A 16,932-nucleotide genomic window follows, 5' to 3' on the forward strand; every position below is an offset into this window, starting at 1 on the left:
TTTAAACCGAGCAGCACCTGCTCCACCTTCAGATCCAGTTCTTTAATTTCTGTTGAGGCCCAATCAGGAGATACTGGCCACCACCTGGCTCTGGAGGCCACCTGTGAGCCCTGCAGACCTCCAAACCCACAATGCAGCTCCTGGTGGAACGGCCAATGCACAGCTGAGGGGGCTGAGCAGAACTTTCCAGAACACTCTGGGTGGTGCCAGCTGGCCCCAGGGCGGCCCCCACACAGAGGGGGGCAGGTAAGCAGAGGCAGCTGAGCCCTCAGTGTGCTGTGGAGAGATCGGCAGCAGAAGCAGGAGGAATGCATTGTGTTTCTTCCATTTCATCTGCTTTTTGGTGCATGGAGAGGCTGGTGGAGCTGTGGACACCGTGAACCAGGTTAGTAGCGTTGAACTGCTTGTTTTGTGTGGTGGGGTCTGGGCTGCTGTGTGCCTGGCAGGCAAGGAGGAGGGTGCCTGTACCTTCTTGTTGGGTCGCGGAGGATATTGTTGCTGAGGTGATGGTTGTGTTTCTGCGCTGTGCTGGAGGTTACCTCATGTTTCCCCATGTAGGAGGAGGAAGGTTACCCAAGCCCCCATCATGGTGCTTGCCCTGCCCTCTGTGAGGCCTTGCTTTGGGGTGGTTTGCAGGACTCTGAGTGCACAGAAGGGCTCTAGCAGGCTGTGGGACCCCCTGGCAGGAGCAGCCTGGTCCTTGCAGCAAGGGACCCAGCAAGGCAGGGGAATATGGAGGGTGGCTCAGCTTTTGGTTGCGTCATCCCTGGTCTTCTTGCAGAGCTGAGGTTGCAGTTCATCCTTTTTCTTGTGTCCCTCTCTTTCTGTACTCCTCCCAGCTGTCTTTTATCAGGCTTTCTTTCCCTCCTGATCTTTATCTTCCTGTTTTTAATACTCCTTACTGCTTGCAGCTCTTCTCATCTTTTCTTGCTCTTTTGGCTGTCCACAGAAGCACTCAGTAGCACTACAGTTGAACTGGAGAAAAGAGGTGCTGCAGCTGAGTTCCAGGTGCTAACTCAATGGCTCCTTGTCTGGAGGTCTGGGCAGATGCCAGTAAATATAGCTTGTGATGTGCTCACTTGGAAGCCTTAGGACAAAAAGAGCTGTAACTTTAAGGTTTGGATTGACTGCTGTGTTAGTGGTGTGAGCACTGTATCATTTGGGTCTGTTCTGTCAGAGCTGCAATGACACTTTGGTAATTAATCTATTGGGTTTGAGTGTTGAAGAGAAAACTGGAGCTTGTGTATTAAGTGACTTTTCTACTATTGCTTCCACCACAGTAAACTTCTACTGCACAAAATTAGTGAGCATTTCTCCAAAGCAGTATTTCAGACTTTTTCAGCATGGGTAGGCTTTTGTTAGCAGCTTCCTTCGCTGTGTGCATTCAGTGTGGTTTTTGATCTCTTCGGAGTACCAGGGTGTAGAAGCACAGGATCCTTAGAGTTGGAAGGGACCTACACGAGTCATCTAGTCCGACTCCACTGCAATGAACAGGCATGTGAAGAGCTCTCAGTTACCTCCAGGTGTGTGTTGCTGGTAGTGAATTGTGGTTTCAGGCAGGGCTGATCTGTGTCACATTGTGAAGATGCTATGACAGCCATGCTAATGTGTTGTGCAGCAACTGTCAAGATAGTTGTTAGCATTCTTCACAGAAAACCAGCTCGCTGCTCCTGGCATCAATATTTCTTTCATATAGATTATAAAAATTAAATATAGAGTGATACAAAAGTTTCTCTGTTAAAGTATCATGCATCTCTTGTCTGACATGCATGTCAGCTCACTCACAAAATCTTAGTTGTACTGCACGCCACAGATGGCAGCTCATTTTTGTTCCTCTTGGTTCTGTCTCCTCTAAGATTGATCAGGTTTGGATCGATGAAGTTATTTGGGCAGAAGCTGCCACTGCTCTCCCGCTGTCTGTCCGCTGATAAAAGAAGTGGGAGGAGCACGGGAGTGTTAAGTGAACTTTTTACTGTGAATCTTTTTTTTTTTCTTTCTTTTTTGGTACTGCTTAATGTTATTTACGGAGGAAAGTGTGGGCTTGCTGACCGTTCTTTTTTGCCATGAGCTCTCATCAGCAAGTTTTACTTTTTATAGTCATCTCTGAAGCTCGGATTTCAGTGGTGACTTGTTTATTTTTGTTAAAGGACAATTTGCAAGCTAAAAGCAGGATTCAGAACCTGGATATCTCTATTCAGAAGTACTTGTAGATGGTTACTCTGGCTCTTCACGAATCAAGCGGTTTCACTGTCAGCGCGTACACTGGTGCCATAACAACCCAGCATTGTACTGTTGGAAAACTTAGCGGGTACTCCCACATGCATTTAGCAGAACTCCTCTAGAGCTAGTACGTAACTGTCAGTATTCTCCTAGGGACAACAAACTGATGGCCTGCCCACCAGTCCCTTCTGCTACCAAGTAAATCTAGAGGTTAAGAAACAACTCTTAATTAAGACTTACCTTTTCCTTTGAACCAGCAGTCTCTGCTTATTGGTTTCTGTAAATATTTATTTTGGTCCTTCTCGTAGTTCACTGCAGATGGGAGAAAGAAGAAAGGCTGTAGCTAGCATGGAGTTCTTGGCCTCTGTTTAAACAGGAAAAGCAATTTTATAGCCGTTTTAAACCCTTGCCAGGAACATGCAGTTTCAGGTCCAAATTAGAGAGAAAGACCAATAGACTGAGGTTAGGGTAATCTCTCATGATATAGCAGATCCCTGACAGAGCACCCCAAACTACTGGACTGGCAGTTGCTCTGATGCACAATGCTTTCCCACTTTGCTGATGTTTCCACCTTGTTCTCACGCTATGCTGAACTTAAATGTGATGGTTTCAAATTGTACCTAAAATCAAATCCTTACTTTATGGTTCAGCTTTACCTTATATTTATGAAGAATGAATTAGCATAGGATCAATGTTCTTAGAGTATGATAAATGTAGTTATTGTAGTTCAGTCTTTGTTATTTAGGTAGCCATATATTATTACATCAAATTGTACTAAATCAGTAACAGGAAAATATTCCCACTCTCCTTACTGTGTACTCTAAGCTAATCATTGCTGGTGCCTTTCTGGCTCATCAGCTTTGCCACCTGTGTGAAAGGAGCAGAAATGAATGAGAGTGAGGGAGTCCTGCTGGGGATGGGGGAGGTGATCGCCTGGCAGCAGAGGGCAGACTTACTGGAAAGTTGCATGCATAAAGAAAGAAGTTGTGCTCTTATCCTCTGCGTTCACTAATGAAGCAAACCTCACAATGAGAAACTGCTTCAGCCTGGTAATGCCAAGGGATCATGGGAGGTAAGTGCTCTAAGTAACCATAATTGAGCACTTCTTTGATAACAAGCTTTCCTCTTCCTCTAACTGCAGAATGATAGTGTACTTCTCTTGGCAGACAGTTCTGGATGGAGAGCTCAATTCAAAGGCAGCCTTTGCTGTTAATACCCAGAGGCACACTCTGGCCCAGGCATTCCTTTTTGTGTGTGAAGGCGTGCTCATGTTAAGACGCTGACTGTTTCAAGGCTTATTTCTTCTGGTGACAGATGTGATTGTCCTCTTACACTTTTATTAAAGTAAAAATCCCTTGCCATTTTGCTACATCTGTATTTCATGTCTTCTGCAGATCGAGCTGTGTGTGCCTTCAGGATTTTATTGCTGCTGTATTCCTCTAAGGAATGATCTGTCCACTGCACTAGGAGACTAACTATTCACTAAATAGCCCAGCTGAAGCTTCTGTTACTTGTTTTTTCTGCTCTCCTATCACTCCTATGGATTTCCATATTTGATGAACGCTAGGGAGTTTTGAGGCCCCCAATAATGGTATTTGTGAAGAAGTTTTGAAGTTAATGTATGCTTCTGAGGCATCCTGGGTGTTAGCTGGTGTGCCTGGGATGAACCTGTATGTTTCCCTTAATTCCTATCCACAAATCTTGTTCTGATGATCGAAAATTTACTTGTCAAGACCAACTCTGATTGGCTTTGTTATCTCAAGCAATATCAAACTATCCTGGTCTTGTCCCTGTCTCCCTGGATGCTTCAGTATGCATTTATTCAACAGCAAAGGTGTAAATGTTCTACTCTACTATGTTTGTAATTTATCTGGTAGCACCTAAAATTTGGGAATTTTTATTTTGTGACCACTCTGATGTAGCATGGATTTAATGAAAATGAAACCACACTGAAGTCCATAATAAATCTCTCACCTGTTTGCACTATGTGCTTCTAAGTTCCTTAGACACATTAATGTTCATAACCTTGTTGTAGGGGCAGCAGGGAGTGTGCACACGTGGATTGCTTCACCTAATGCTGAGGTAGGGAGGACTCAGTTACGTATTACAGCACACAGAAACACTATGTGGTATTTTAGCCTGGAGAGCTGGGTACTGTATTTAGATGAATCTGTAAGATTGATTGAGGTAGTTATCTAAATTGGGCTGTTTCCAGACCAGTGGGATTAACAGCCCTCTTTTTGCAAAAAGCGTTATGCGATCTTTAATGATCACACAAGGTCAAGACCCCTGTTTTATGTCTCATATGAAAGATCATGAACTTATAACTACTGATCTGTCACTGTCTTATCTGACTATCTAGTCTAGAGACTACTTTATTTTAGACAAGATTTGTGTTGCTGGAAGCCTAAATGCCGTCAAAGCTTTTAGTCCTTGCCACGTTCCTTGCCTGAGGAAGTTTTTAATGGGTTTTTATTCTGATGTATTTTTGATTTGTTTTTCCCTTTTCATGGCAGACCAAAGTGAGACTGCAAAGAATATTTTCCAGTTGGTACCTCTGTCATTTACTGCTACGCACAGAACTGCTTACTGAGCCAAGCCTGAAAGTAGCTGTTTCCTGGGCTGTTCAGGAGGGTTTCTTCTTCCCAGTGCTTTTCCTGGGGTGTCTCATCTCTCTGTCTGTATGGCCACCTCTCTCAAAAGCCCCTGGTTGCCTCTTACAGTAAGACTGTATCTGTAGCTAACTGAAGAATGCAGCAGCTGTGTGCAGCACACCAGTCCTGCTTTTAAGTGTTCAGAAATAACTGTTTTGTGAGTGCATGCATACGCCTATACAGAACATTATAGGAAACTTAAAAGCAAGTTCTTTTTGGTAGCCTAGCTCTTGTCTGATGAGCTATGCCAGGAAATCAGAGGAGCTGCCCTCCCAACTATTCTCAGTGTCTTACTTGTAGCATAGGTATGGAGTGTGGACCCAGATCACAGTGTCACTGTTTTTAAGGTGTGGGCATCAGATTTCCATTCTCTCACATGCATTCATATATGGCCACATGATTTACATGCTACCCATAAACACCCATGTGTAATAACAGCACAAAAACAGATAGTCACATGGTCCCTGTGAAGGGTCTGTTTGGCCCACAGCAAGGAAATGCATCTCTACAGTGAGATCTCTCTGACCAAGATAGATACTATTTGAAGTAAGAGAAAATGGACAAAGGAAAATACTCTGCTATTTCAGGGTGTTCAGGGAATGAGCTGTGCCCTGTCCCTCTATCTGATTATTCAGAAGTTTTGTCTACCTAAAAGAAGATATCACTGCATGTCATGTGTGCTTTTAGCAGCTTCATTTCAGCAGCAGTAGAAGGGGTGAAATTGAAATCAGAAGGTCTTAATTTCACAGGGAAAGAAATTTGTTCTGAGACAAGAGGTTTTTCTCTCTTGAGTCACTAAAATATTATTACTCTTGATTCAATTTGGAAGCTCTTTAGGATGCTGTAGTCATATGGCTGGCTGGCGGTCTGGGTAACCTCATCACTGCTCTGCTCATGAACGACGTGGTGCACTCTGGTCACAATGCACTGTTTGACTCATGGCTGTGAAGGTCAAACACAAGGGCCTCATCTGGGGGCTGTGATCATCAGGGGCATTGAGATAGTAGAGATGCGTAGGAGTAAATCAGACCTTTCTGCAGAGGTGGGTGGAGAAGGAATCCAACTGCAGAAAAATAACACTGTTTGGTACTGTACTTCAGTCAGAGCTTCTGAATCATCTGGGAAAGGCAAGTCAGCAAGACCTATCTGTCCAGAGGAAGCATCTTGTCTTAGAGCTCTGAGCTGGCACAACAAACTTGAAAAGCTCACTTCATGCCTCTGTTGTCTGTGCACTCACTTTGCTGTTGGAAGTTGATGGCTCAAAATTTTGTCTTACAAAATAAATAAATAGAATTTCTCAAAGTAGTCTGTAAGTACTAATGCATTTGAGCAACCTTATGCCTGCTTCAAGCAGACTGTTTCTCTCTCCTGTTTGACCAGATGGGTAGGTGTGGCACAGAGTATGTAGGCTAATGCACCTGCCCAAGGTCTCACTGAAAGTATACAGCAGAGAAAAGTCAGCCTTCTGTAAGTCTTTCCCTCTATGTTACTCCTGTTATCATAACCAAGGTCTACCTCACTGCTCTTGAGGAGGCTCAGCCTGTGGCTTTTGGGCTTGCCGGTGAACATTAGGCCCAGGAGCCCACCTAAGATATTTTGGTACTCTCTCACCCAAGCAGAAGTCAACTTATGTCATCCAAACTCCTCCACACGTACTTACCTTTTAAAATATGTTGCTCATTCAGTGCAGCAGCGTGGAATCGGTTCAGCCTTACTTCAGATGCTTAACCCTGACCTTGAGCAGAGTTTGACTCCAGTGACTGCTGAGCATTTTGGATGTGAGTAGGTGCATCTGCCAGCATGGCTGAGTCCCAAATGTCTGTCACTGCAAGTGTGCACACATGTGGACCAGCAAAAATATGTTTTTAGCCTAGTTCCTTCAGGAATGTGATCTGGGGAATTGTGTTATCCATTAGGTACACCCTTCTAATAACTTTAGAACCCACAGATCAATTTATACCAGTGAAACAAAATAGGAAGCAAAACTACCAAGTCTCTGTGAGTTTCATGGGAGCTGTAGGCATCCGTTAGTGCCTCTGTTGTGAGAAGAGCATGGCTATTTCTGTTCTTGTTTGGTAGGAACCAGCTGGCTGCTTAGCACAGGCATTCTAGCTGTCCAGACAGCAGCTCTGTGGGTCCGTGGTGCATTCTGCCCTACTGCTATGCCACTGTGTGAAACAAGGAAAGGTGTGGAATGAGCCTGAGAACACAAAGTCAACTTCAGGAGTTGCGGGTGAAAGTGTGGCAGGAGATGATGTGCAGCAGTCTGAGTTTCCCTCATTTGATTGCTGATTGAATAATGGTGTTAAACTTTTTCTCAATTGCTGTGACAACTTTGTTATGTATGTACAAGGAAAATATGATGATAGTTGTTTGAAAGAAATGCAGAGAACGTCACACACTTCGGATTTTGCTCAGGTATTTTTTACACAGAAAAAGTGATGACAAATGCATTACAATGGTAAGCATGGAGTTGTTATCACACGGTCTGTGAGTAAGCAGGAGGATGCATAGGTAGGAAAATAGGAAATGGTAGGGATAATGCTGAGGAGAAGTGTCCTGGGTAGGGATGGGTGTTGCCAGAGGACTTGTTCTGTCCAAGGACTTGACCAGTGATCTGGGAAATAACAAACAACCCATTAGTTCACTGATGCTGCTAATGTGGAAAGTGTTGTGAGTGTCAGATAAATACAAAAGCAACTAAAAGCCTAGAAATCTGGGTGTCAGGATTCAAACAGGAGAAACTTTATGAAACCTTATTTAACTGAAGGCAAGCTTGTACAGAAGAGGTTGAGAAGTCAGTTCAGGCTCCTTGGTGGTAAGTGGAGTCTTTGGGTTGCGAGTGCATGGGTGACAGCCTCTCCTCAGGGACCAAGGTGGTGACAAGAGGTGTTACTTCATGCAGTTTGAATCTGACATCTGATGTCCCATGGTAAAACTCCCCTCCGCTGACCTCTAAGTGAATAGTAAGCAGTTTTGAAACGCGGACTGAAGTGTAATATTTCAAACGTAGTGAAACGCTCTTTGAGTCAGACACTGAAGGAAGACCATGGAGGATCTGCTTAGGAAAGTTGAGAAGGACAATGTAGAGTATTGCTAGATCCTTTAAAAAACAAAAACCAACCAACCAAACAACAACAACAAAAAGCTCTCAGAAGAGTAACAGGAGAAAATGTGCATAGAAACTGTGCTTACTATTTCTTGTTTTTAATAATGCTACAGTAATAAAAAACAAAAAGAGAAATTCGCTGCTCAGCTTGGGACTCAGACCAAACCTGTAGACCTAATTTCCTTGTGTGCTAGGAGGCATTTTCTTCCTCTTGAGACTGAAAAGAGCAATGACCCCTCTCTGACCTCTCATGTTTGCACTTTGATTGTGTTTTCAGTCCATTTCCGACAGGAACAATTCCTTGCCTTCAGCCTTCTAGATGCTGTGCTCAGATACATGTGTTCCTCTAGAATATTGCAGACCTGTCAGTTTGCAGCAGAGGGGCATGCTGTAATACTAGATTGTGTGGCACTGTGAATCTTTCCTGGACTAAATTCACACAATTAATCAAATTTACTGAATGGATCTGCAGGCATCCCACAGTCTTCAAAGGATATGCAAGTGACACTACATCATTTCTTCAAGTAATCATAGAAATAAGTATTTGTTGTTATAACAAGTTTTTATTACCTCTTGCTTTATCTGTGTTACATCTTCGTAAGGAAAATATTGCAATAATTGATTGAAGAGCTATACTGTCAAATGTCCCCAAGCTGATGGTTGATTTTTAGCCATCTATTTTCCAGCAATCTCGCAGCATTTACTCTCTCACAGAATTCTCTGCTCTCTGTAGTCTCCTAGTACCAGAATTCAGGATATTTGTTCCTCCAAACACATTTCCTTCTGTCAGTCTGTTCCTCCTAATTGTTGCAGTTGTTTTTGTTTGATGGAATAATTGAGAATGCATTTACTATACATAGGGGAGGGGTAGGAAGGAATCAATCTTCTGTGTCATTAGACATATGGGGGGGGGGGAGGGGGGGGGACACTAAGAACACTCCCTTGCAGGTATTCGTGGCTTTAAAGTCCCTTTTATATAGCTTGATTTTTGCTAATGAAGAGGCTGTTTGTTTAATGCTCTTAAATGAAGCTTTCCCTTCAAGGGTTGACACTGAGAGAAGGGATGGGACAAAGGAAAGGCTTGGAAGAATGATGTATGATGTCATGAGGACGCTCACATGATTTTTATTTTATTTTTATATTTTAAGCCAGAGGATCTGCTCTGCTCTGCTTTGCTATCCTCAGGCAGCTCCTCTGCCATTTGCAAGGTCAGGATTTTCTGCCTCACTCAGAGAGGATGCTCTCTGACCAATGAGGCATGAAATAGCAGTCGGAGAAGGGCCTGATAAATATTGATTCAGAAATTGCCATGGCTGCTGACTCTGCGATTGGCCTGTTTACCCAGCAAATGGAAGAGGAATGGAAAGAAGTTGTCCATTTCTCAGTGACAGTGGCACATGCATTTTTCAACAGTGCCCTAGATATTTATGAGGAAAGGGGCTGAAAGCTCAGTCCAGCGTGTTTTCAGGACAGCACTAATCCATTATAGGATACTAGATTTTGCAATCTTTTCTTCTACCAGTGGCCTTCTATTCTTACTTCAACTAAACTCTGTAAGAATAGTTATGCTATCCTGCCAGGAGGCAGGAAAGTTTTGAAGACAAGCAAGACAGATATTTTGCTGCTTTGGGGAGTGTCTGTGCAGCCATCTCAGACTGAAGTGAATATGCACTGCCAGTGCTTTAAACTGAATGATTTATCTTGCTGTTGTTAGCCAGCTGTGAGCCTTAGTCTGTGGTTCACCTCTGAGAAGCCAATGCAGTGCTTGCTGTCCACAGTTTTCCTGTTAAACATGAAATCAGTCTATGTGCCGTTTTGAAAAGTTTATACTGTACAAACTAAAGGGGCAATCGATGAGCCAGTAGAATTTTATCACTTTGGTCTTTCTGTTCTATATCATCAGCTTGTTTGAACCTCTGCAACATGAACGGGAGTTGTTTTTTTTGCCTTTTAATTTCTGTAGCTTAACAAAGTTACTTCAGTTACGGAGGTGCCTAGGGACTTTTTTGTCAGAATCAGGAGCCCTCCAAGTTAAATGTGCTGAATACGGTTAAAGGGGCTGGGAAGAGGTTTTGTTCTGATGGGTTTGTGGTCTATATAAAACAAAAGGAAAGAGGAGCTATTTGGTAAGCTGAGACTTAAGTTCAGCTGTGTGACATCTCTTTGCAAATAATGATTTCACTCAGGGGGGGGGGGGGGGGGGGAAGTGCAGTTTCATAGTATCATTATTAATCCTGCTACTCCTGTAATCTGGAAGATATCAGCAAGGAGCTGCCAATCTCTGTTCCCACACAACTAACGTTTCTCTGCCTGTGAGGAGTTTGCCCTTTCACTCCCTGCTGCTTTCCTGGGAGGTGCTGGGTACAGCCTGGCAGGTGGCTTCACCCCATATTCTATGGGGAAGAAAAGGAACTGAGGATAAGAATTGCTCCAAAGCAGGTGCTGACTGCAGGGTGACCGGGCTCTGCTTTGCCACAGGCATCTCCTCCTGTGTTCTCCTTGCAGTCTTCCATCTTGGATTAACAACCTTCACAGGTCACTGTGCAGTAATACCACCTGTCTGATAACCTCCTTCAGCTGGCTTGGGTAATGAGTCGCTTCTGGAGAGGGATACTATTTTATTACATCTGACTGTAAAGAAATACTGCCACGGATTGAGAGAAGTCTGATGCTGTATGGTAAGAACAGATTCAGGATGCTTCTCACTGTCCTTCAAAAGCACATAGGGCATACAATATTACTACTGGAATAAATGACACCGATACATTTGCAGAAACCCAGGCTGGTAAAACATAGATACTGTGACAGTGCCTCACTCATGCAATCTAAAACAAAAATGATTTTATTTATTATTTGTAATCCATTTTGCTTTGCCTGGAGGTCAGAACACAAAGATTTTCAAACTAAGTAATCAATTTTATCTGAGCTTTCTAATTCTCTTCACATTCAAATAGGCATGATTCTGGCTGATATATGTTATCTGAAGAATTTATATTGTTGTCCTCAAGTGCCAGTAGTCTGTGCATGCTGAGTTCCCATGTGGTATATGGTGCGCTTTGTGTTTAAAAAATAACAACAAAACCAAGTTAAATGCGAAACCAAAGCTGCGCAGAACTTGCTTTCTATGTATCAAAAAGAATAAAGATACATGTTGCTGCCAGATACTTTGTTGTAGCTGCAGTGATGTAGCTGGGAGTTTGTCCTTTTTGTATACCCGTCTGTTACAAGACACTTCTGTATTGCTACATGTTTCTGCAAACCAGCTGGGTGATGTTTTTGAGGCTTTCTGGCTTTTCTTGTCAGGTAATGATAAGCAATCCAGTAATTTCTTCTTTGAAACTGAAAAGAGAGTTGTAGAAGCCTGTCTGATACATTGTGAAGACCTAGGAAGAATGGCAAGAGTGGATTAGTTCATTCCTTTAAGGCTTCTTGTCTGGAGGCTGTGAGACTATAAATCAAACAGCAAAACTGAAGAACAGCCCCTATCAGAGAGAGGTGGTTCAGGTGAAACAATAATCCCAAACGTGTAAGGTGAATGGTAATACAAAAATAGAGGTTCTTTCTCATATTTTAAAACAGGAGGTGAGATAGTTCTTCTCTTCACAGATAAGGGCATCATCAGATTTTTTTTTTTTTTTTAATTTTTTTTTTTTTTTTTTTTTTTTCCCTAGAGTCTTCATTTTTCCATGGATTTGCTGTACTTTATGCTCAAGACACACTGAAGTTAACATCTTCACTTCTATTACTTTCTGTTCCTTTCTTTGGAGCAGTTGGTTCATCACAAACAGGATAACTATGCACCGCTCCAGCTAAGACAGGCAGGTGAGGGATTGATAAGGAGCCTGTTTGCCCCAGGGGGTACTAAAGGCTGGGATTTTACTCAAGCTTTTGGTATTAGTGAAGAGTTAGCATGGTCAGTCTCAAATGGTCACTATATTGCATATTTTGAATGAGTTTTAAAGCCTGATATTTGCCTGTGCTTAACCCTGTTGGAAATACTGTGTTTCCCATCAGTTGCAGAATGGCACTTCTCTAACATTTTCTCTCTGCCACAGTAACTGTGGTTTGAAACATCCCAACAGCCTGCACTGGCTCTGAATTCAAAATCTATAGAGCAGATGGTTATGCTGCAATTGATGTATTTCTTATTTGTTGCTATGCAAGCCTGAACTTTATACCTGAAGTGTATATATACCTGAAAAGTATACTGTAAGTCTGCTAGGAGTGTGGACTTGGACATATTTCCCAGAAATAGTTATTGGACACTTTGTGTAAATTATTTTTTTCCAAATAGACCTCAAAGCATTTTACAGAGGAGGTCAGTTTCACTGTTTCTTTATTATAGATGTTCATTCCCAAAGGTAAGAGCAAGGATGGGACCTTAATATGGTTTAAGGAGAAACCGAGACCAGAGTCATGCCTAGAGTCCCAGTTTCCACATGCAACTCTATCACTTGTTCCAGCAGGCCTTGCTGCAATAGGTGATATTCCTACAGATCAGCTTTTGTTTTGTTTTTGTTTTTTGTTTTTGTGGGGTGGGGGGAGGGAGTCTTAATCATCTGATTATTTTATTTGGCTGCTACACCAAAAGAAGATTTCCATTATAACCCCAAATTCCATTGTTCAAGGGTATCAGAGTGCTGATCTTTCTTCAAAAGCTCTCACATATGACTACGCAGTAATACTTTCAGAAGCTAAGAAATTGAGGCAGGAAATAACAGAGGGATTTCCAGAGGTCAGATTTGGAGATAATAGCAAGCCAATGCCATTTGCTGGGAATAGTTTCCAGCAATATGATGTATGTTTCCAAGCCCTTTGTACACACTCACTGCTATTCCTAAGAGAATGGCAGATGATGATAGAGGATCCATGCTCACAGTCTGCTGTTGTGTTTCCCAATCATTCTTAAAAGTCAGTGAGAAGGAAACTCAACCCAATGAGAAACAACAAAGGAAACAAGGACAGAATGCCCTGATTTGCATATGTATAAAAACACCTGCTTTACGTGTTCAAGTGGATGTTGACTGCGTGTCCCATACTTCAGGGTGAGGATGAAGAGGGGTGTTAGTGCTCATTGACTTTGGACAGCAGCTGGTTCAATTTGGACCTTTGATTGCCTGTAGCTCTGAAGCTGTTGAAGCATGTGCATGTCTGCATGCAGCCTAATTAGTGCCATTATCATTGTCATTAATGGCTTTTAATGAAGGACAGATGGTTCTGTCAATGTTTCAAACTGTGAAGTTCACTGACCTATTTGTATTATCAGGGAGAGGGGGAATGAGGACCCCCAAAACTCTCTTTCAAAGTTGATGGTGGTAAAGGGGAGTAAAAATGAAGTTTGTTTAAGTGTAAGTCTTATGTTTCCCTGTACAGTCTGTTCTGAAGGCGTGTGCAGAGAAAAACAGGGTTTCTGTTGCTTATCTTTATGAGACTTAGACACATTGGTTATTTTTAAGTTTGAACCAAAGTTTTCTGAAGAAGAATAGAGGAAGTGAAGGGGTTGATATGGTAGGTCCATGCCTTGGAAAGAGCCATCGCTGACAGGTCGATACAGAGGAACAAAGAAAGAGGAGATAGACAACATAAACTTGGAAGGGTTTTCAGCAGTGGCCAAGCAACCCGAGTCAAGAACCATAAAGAGTAACTTCATCTTCTTCTTTCATTTCTGCTCTGTCCCAGATTCGACTCCCAGTAGGACTGTGGCTCTGGTGACATGTCCCTTCAGGGCTGTAGCTCCAACATTTATTTCAGAAGATGGAATGCTGCTATTACTCTCTAGGTATTCAGATGGTCAGCAGTAAACATGGGATTGTGATTGAGACCAAAAAGAAAAGATGAACCTAGCAAGATATTACTACCTGTCCTGTTAGCAGTTTTTTCTTTGTCTCTTGAAAGCTCACATTGATCATTGTGAAGTCTGAATTACTTAAAAGAAATTCTGTTTCTCATTTAATTGTGTGGGAAGCTTTTAGTCTGATTGTGATATGAGACTAGAAGTCTCTTTTTGGCAAGGGTATGGTCCATCTGGATGAACAGTGTAATATGTACTTATGGTCCGTTAGTAGTATTCACTTCTGACTTGTTACAGAGCGTACCCCATTTACCTGAATCATTTGGGAGTATCTGTACCCAGACAGAACAGCACAGCCTCGTGAACATGCTTAAAAAGTTTCTTATCAGAATTGCAATTATAATAGTTAGTATAACAAGTGTAAGTTGTATCAGTACCTTCGTAGGTATGTTCTATGTAGAACTCCATATTTGTCACTTCAAGACCCCAGAGGTCCTACTCTCCTGTGTGGATAGATTGGATTTTTGTCCTGAAATAGTCACTGGCTCTGCTGCATTGTCCTCAAGCTGAAGCTGCTGCCATTTCCTCATTTCTAAAGAGATTTAGAAGAGTTTTAAAGAGACTGCTGAAAAATAGCATAACAAAAATATCATAATTTTAGAATAATGTTAAAGGAATACACCATAGGAATAAACAATAGCTGGAAATACATCTCCTTTTTCTTTGCCTCCCGTACCTTCATCTGAAAGAAGAATGTCATTAACACAGATCTAGTGCAACATGAAATTAGCTGTGGGATAGGGCACTTGTGCAATCTTATCTCATGCATACAGTGATTTAGAAGTTGTGGGTGGGGTTGCTTTTTTTTTTTTTTTTTTTTTTTTTCCCCCTCCTATTTCTTCCTCCGTAACAATATCTATTAAGGACTGTATCTATTAATATCTATTAAGTGATTTGCCTGATGAATTTACATTGCCTATATCAGTCTGAAGAAACAATTATCTCTCACTGGGAGAGTTTTCAAACAAACACAGTCATGTCTGTGAATTAATCTCCGAGGGTGTCTCTCTGGAGCTGCAAAGGAGATTTAGAGGAAGCAAAAATTCTGCTACTCTTCTCTGGCTCCTTCCCAGTTTCCCAAAGCATTGATCATCTTCCTGCCTCGTCTCTGTCCCCCATAAACAGGGCTTTGGAAACAATGGAAGTAGCAAATAAATAAATAAATTACAACAAAAAATGGTATTCCTCCTCATATATCCCTGTGCAAATACAGTCTCAGAATCAGATATACAGTTCCAGTTTGGATGAACACACTCATCACAGGTGCTTCTGACGCATTCAAAGATGCTATGCCCTGGCACAACAGGTGTGTATGATTGCTTTAGGTACCTAGGTTTTTGTATGCAAACATGCATAGGAGATGTAGCCAGTTATCTCATTAGTTCCCATAGGAGGTGGCTGCTAAACAGTGAGAGGTGAAGGGGAAGAGGAAGCATGGCATGCTTCATTAGAGTGAGTGGAAACGTTTTAGTAGGAGTTTATGGAGGGTGGAAATGTCACACTGGTTCTGCAATCAGCAGAAGATTTAAAACTGCAAATGTCCGTTCATAGGGAAAAGTGCCCCCCATTCCATCTCAGGCCAACCTGGGGATTTCTTTGTTTCTTTTTCTCATGTTCTTAACCTTTTCTAATAGGTGCTATGTAATTTTTATATACAGACAAGCTTTTTCAGGCTCATTTTTAGTATTTCCTGTGTCTGTGCATTCATATTGGCTTGCCTGCCTTTTGAGGCAGTAAGGTGCTTGAGATCTTAGGATCTGACACAGGAAAGTGAATTTTTTTTTCTGGCAGGAGCTTGCCGGTGAGCCAGGGATTAGGAGAGTTTCACTGGCTGCTGTGGCCAGAAGAAAGCAGCCCAGGTTCTAGTGGTTGCTGTCATGTAGTACTTGAACAAGGGTGTGAATAGTTAAACTCCACAACCACTTCTTTCAGTGAGCAATCACTTTACAGTTTCAGCAAATACATTTTCTAAAGTATGTTCTCAGGCAATAATGGTCAGCCAAGTTCTACTTAGCTTAAGTCATTTATTATTTTAGATTTCTGATCTCTTTCAAAACTGTGCTATAACTTTTGTTTAGCTTGCTTAAGGTTAAAAATATATTCAATTATTTGATAGCCTGATTGTAATTTTGTCCTCTTGTATTTTTCTTCATTTTCTGTCTTGTTTTGAAACGGTCTAGTGCATTACTTTCAGAGAAAAGAAAGTTTAGATCTAGCATTCATGGTTTTATATTATTTTCCATAGGAATCAAGCATGAAATAAAAAGAACTGGCATATAACTCACCTGTCAGCTCCACCCAGGGCGCTTGGGCTTGAGATCAGGTGACACTGAAGAGATGATGCCTGTGACTGCCTTTGCATCCCAATTTAAGTTATAGCCAGACACATGCAATATTTACATGGAAATCTGAAGTCAAAATGAGTTCAGCTGGCTTTGTACTTTGATGCAAATCAAATTACCCACCAGTTTCAACTTGAAGCATTTGCACAATTTCAATAGGAAGTAGCACAAGCCAAGCTGATACTAAGACTGTGCAATTACAAATATTATTTGATATACTGAAGACAGCTGACATCTTTTCTGGCTATCTGTAAAGTGTATCTGAATGTTCACTTAAATGTAAACCATTCTTGGAGAGCCCTATGTGCTGTTTTTAATGTTGTCCCGTTTTAGGGCATATCATAATTTATATGCAAATACTACCTGCATACAGTTCTGAAGCAAAAACCAGGCAGAATCTGACAGGTCAGAAAGGCTGAGAGTATGGCTCGTGCTTAGGAATCTCTGATGTTTCATTTAGTTGTACTTGGTTCCTCACAGGATTCTGAAGTGGGTGAATAGGAAACTCTATATCTGAAAGTGAGATTTAAGATTATGCTTCTAAAGTTATTCCTTGGTGAAATATGAGGTCTGCTCTGCAAGGAGTTCTCTCTCAACTGCCCCTCTTCGTGGAGTACCATGAATCTTTCTGTAATTACACGTGCATAACATAACAGATACTCACTGACACCACAGCATTCTTGTCAGCTTACCCCAGCTTGGGAATCTAACTATATTTCTTACTTCAGTTTGATGATGGATTCTTCTTTCTGCATG

The 16,932-nt window shown here is 41.9% G+C and overlaps 1 long non-coding RNA gene across 1 annotated transcript; it reads left to right on the forward strand.

The window, feature by feature from the left end:
* The first annotated feature begins 96 nt into the window (after positions 1-96).
* LOC140252748 (uncharacterized) lies at positions 97-14,172 on the forward strand. The gene is made up of 3 exons (XR_011903699.1): positions 97-385; positions 11,655-11,805; positions 13,663-14,172. It is a non-coding gene; the product is annotated as an uncharacterized lncRNA (long non-coding RNA).
* The last annotated feature ends 2,760 nt before the right edge of the window (positions 14,173-16,932 follow it).

Source organism: Excalfactoria chinensis, chromosome 5 (genome assembly GCF_039878825.1).
Source record: "Excalfactoria chinensis isolate bCotChi1 chromosome 5, bCotChi1.hap2, whole genome shotgun sequence".
In the NCBI taxonomy this organism is placed as follows: Eukaryota; Metazoa; Chordata; class Aves; order Galliformes; family Phasianidae; genus Excalfactoria; species Excalfactoria chinensis.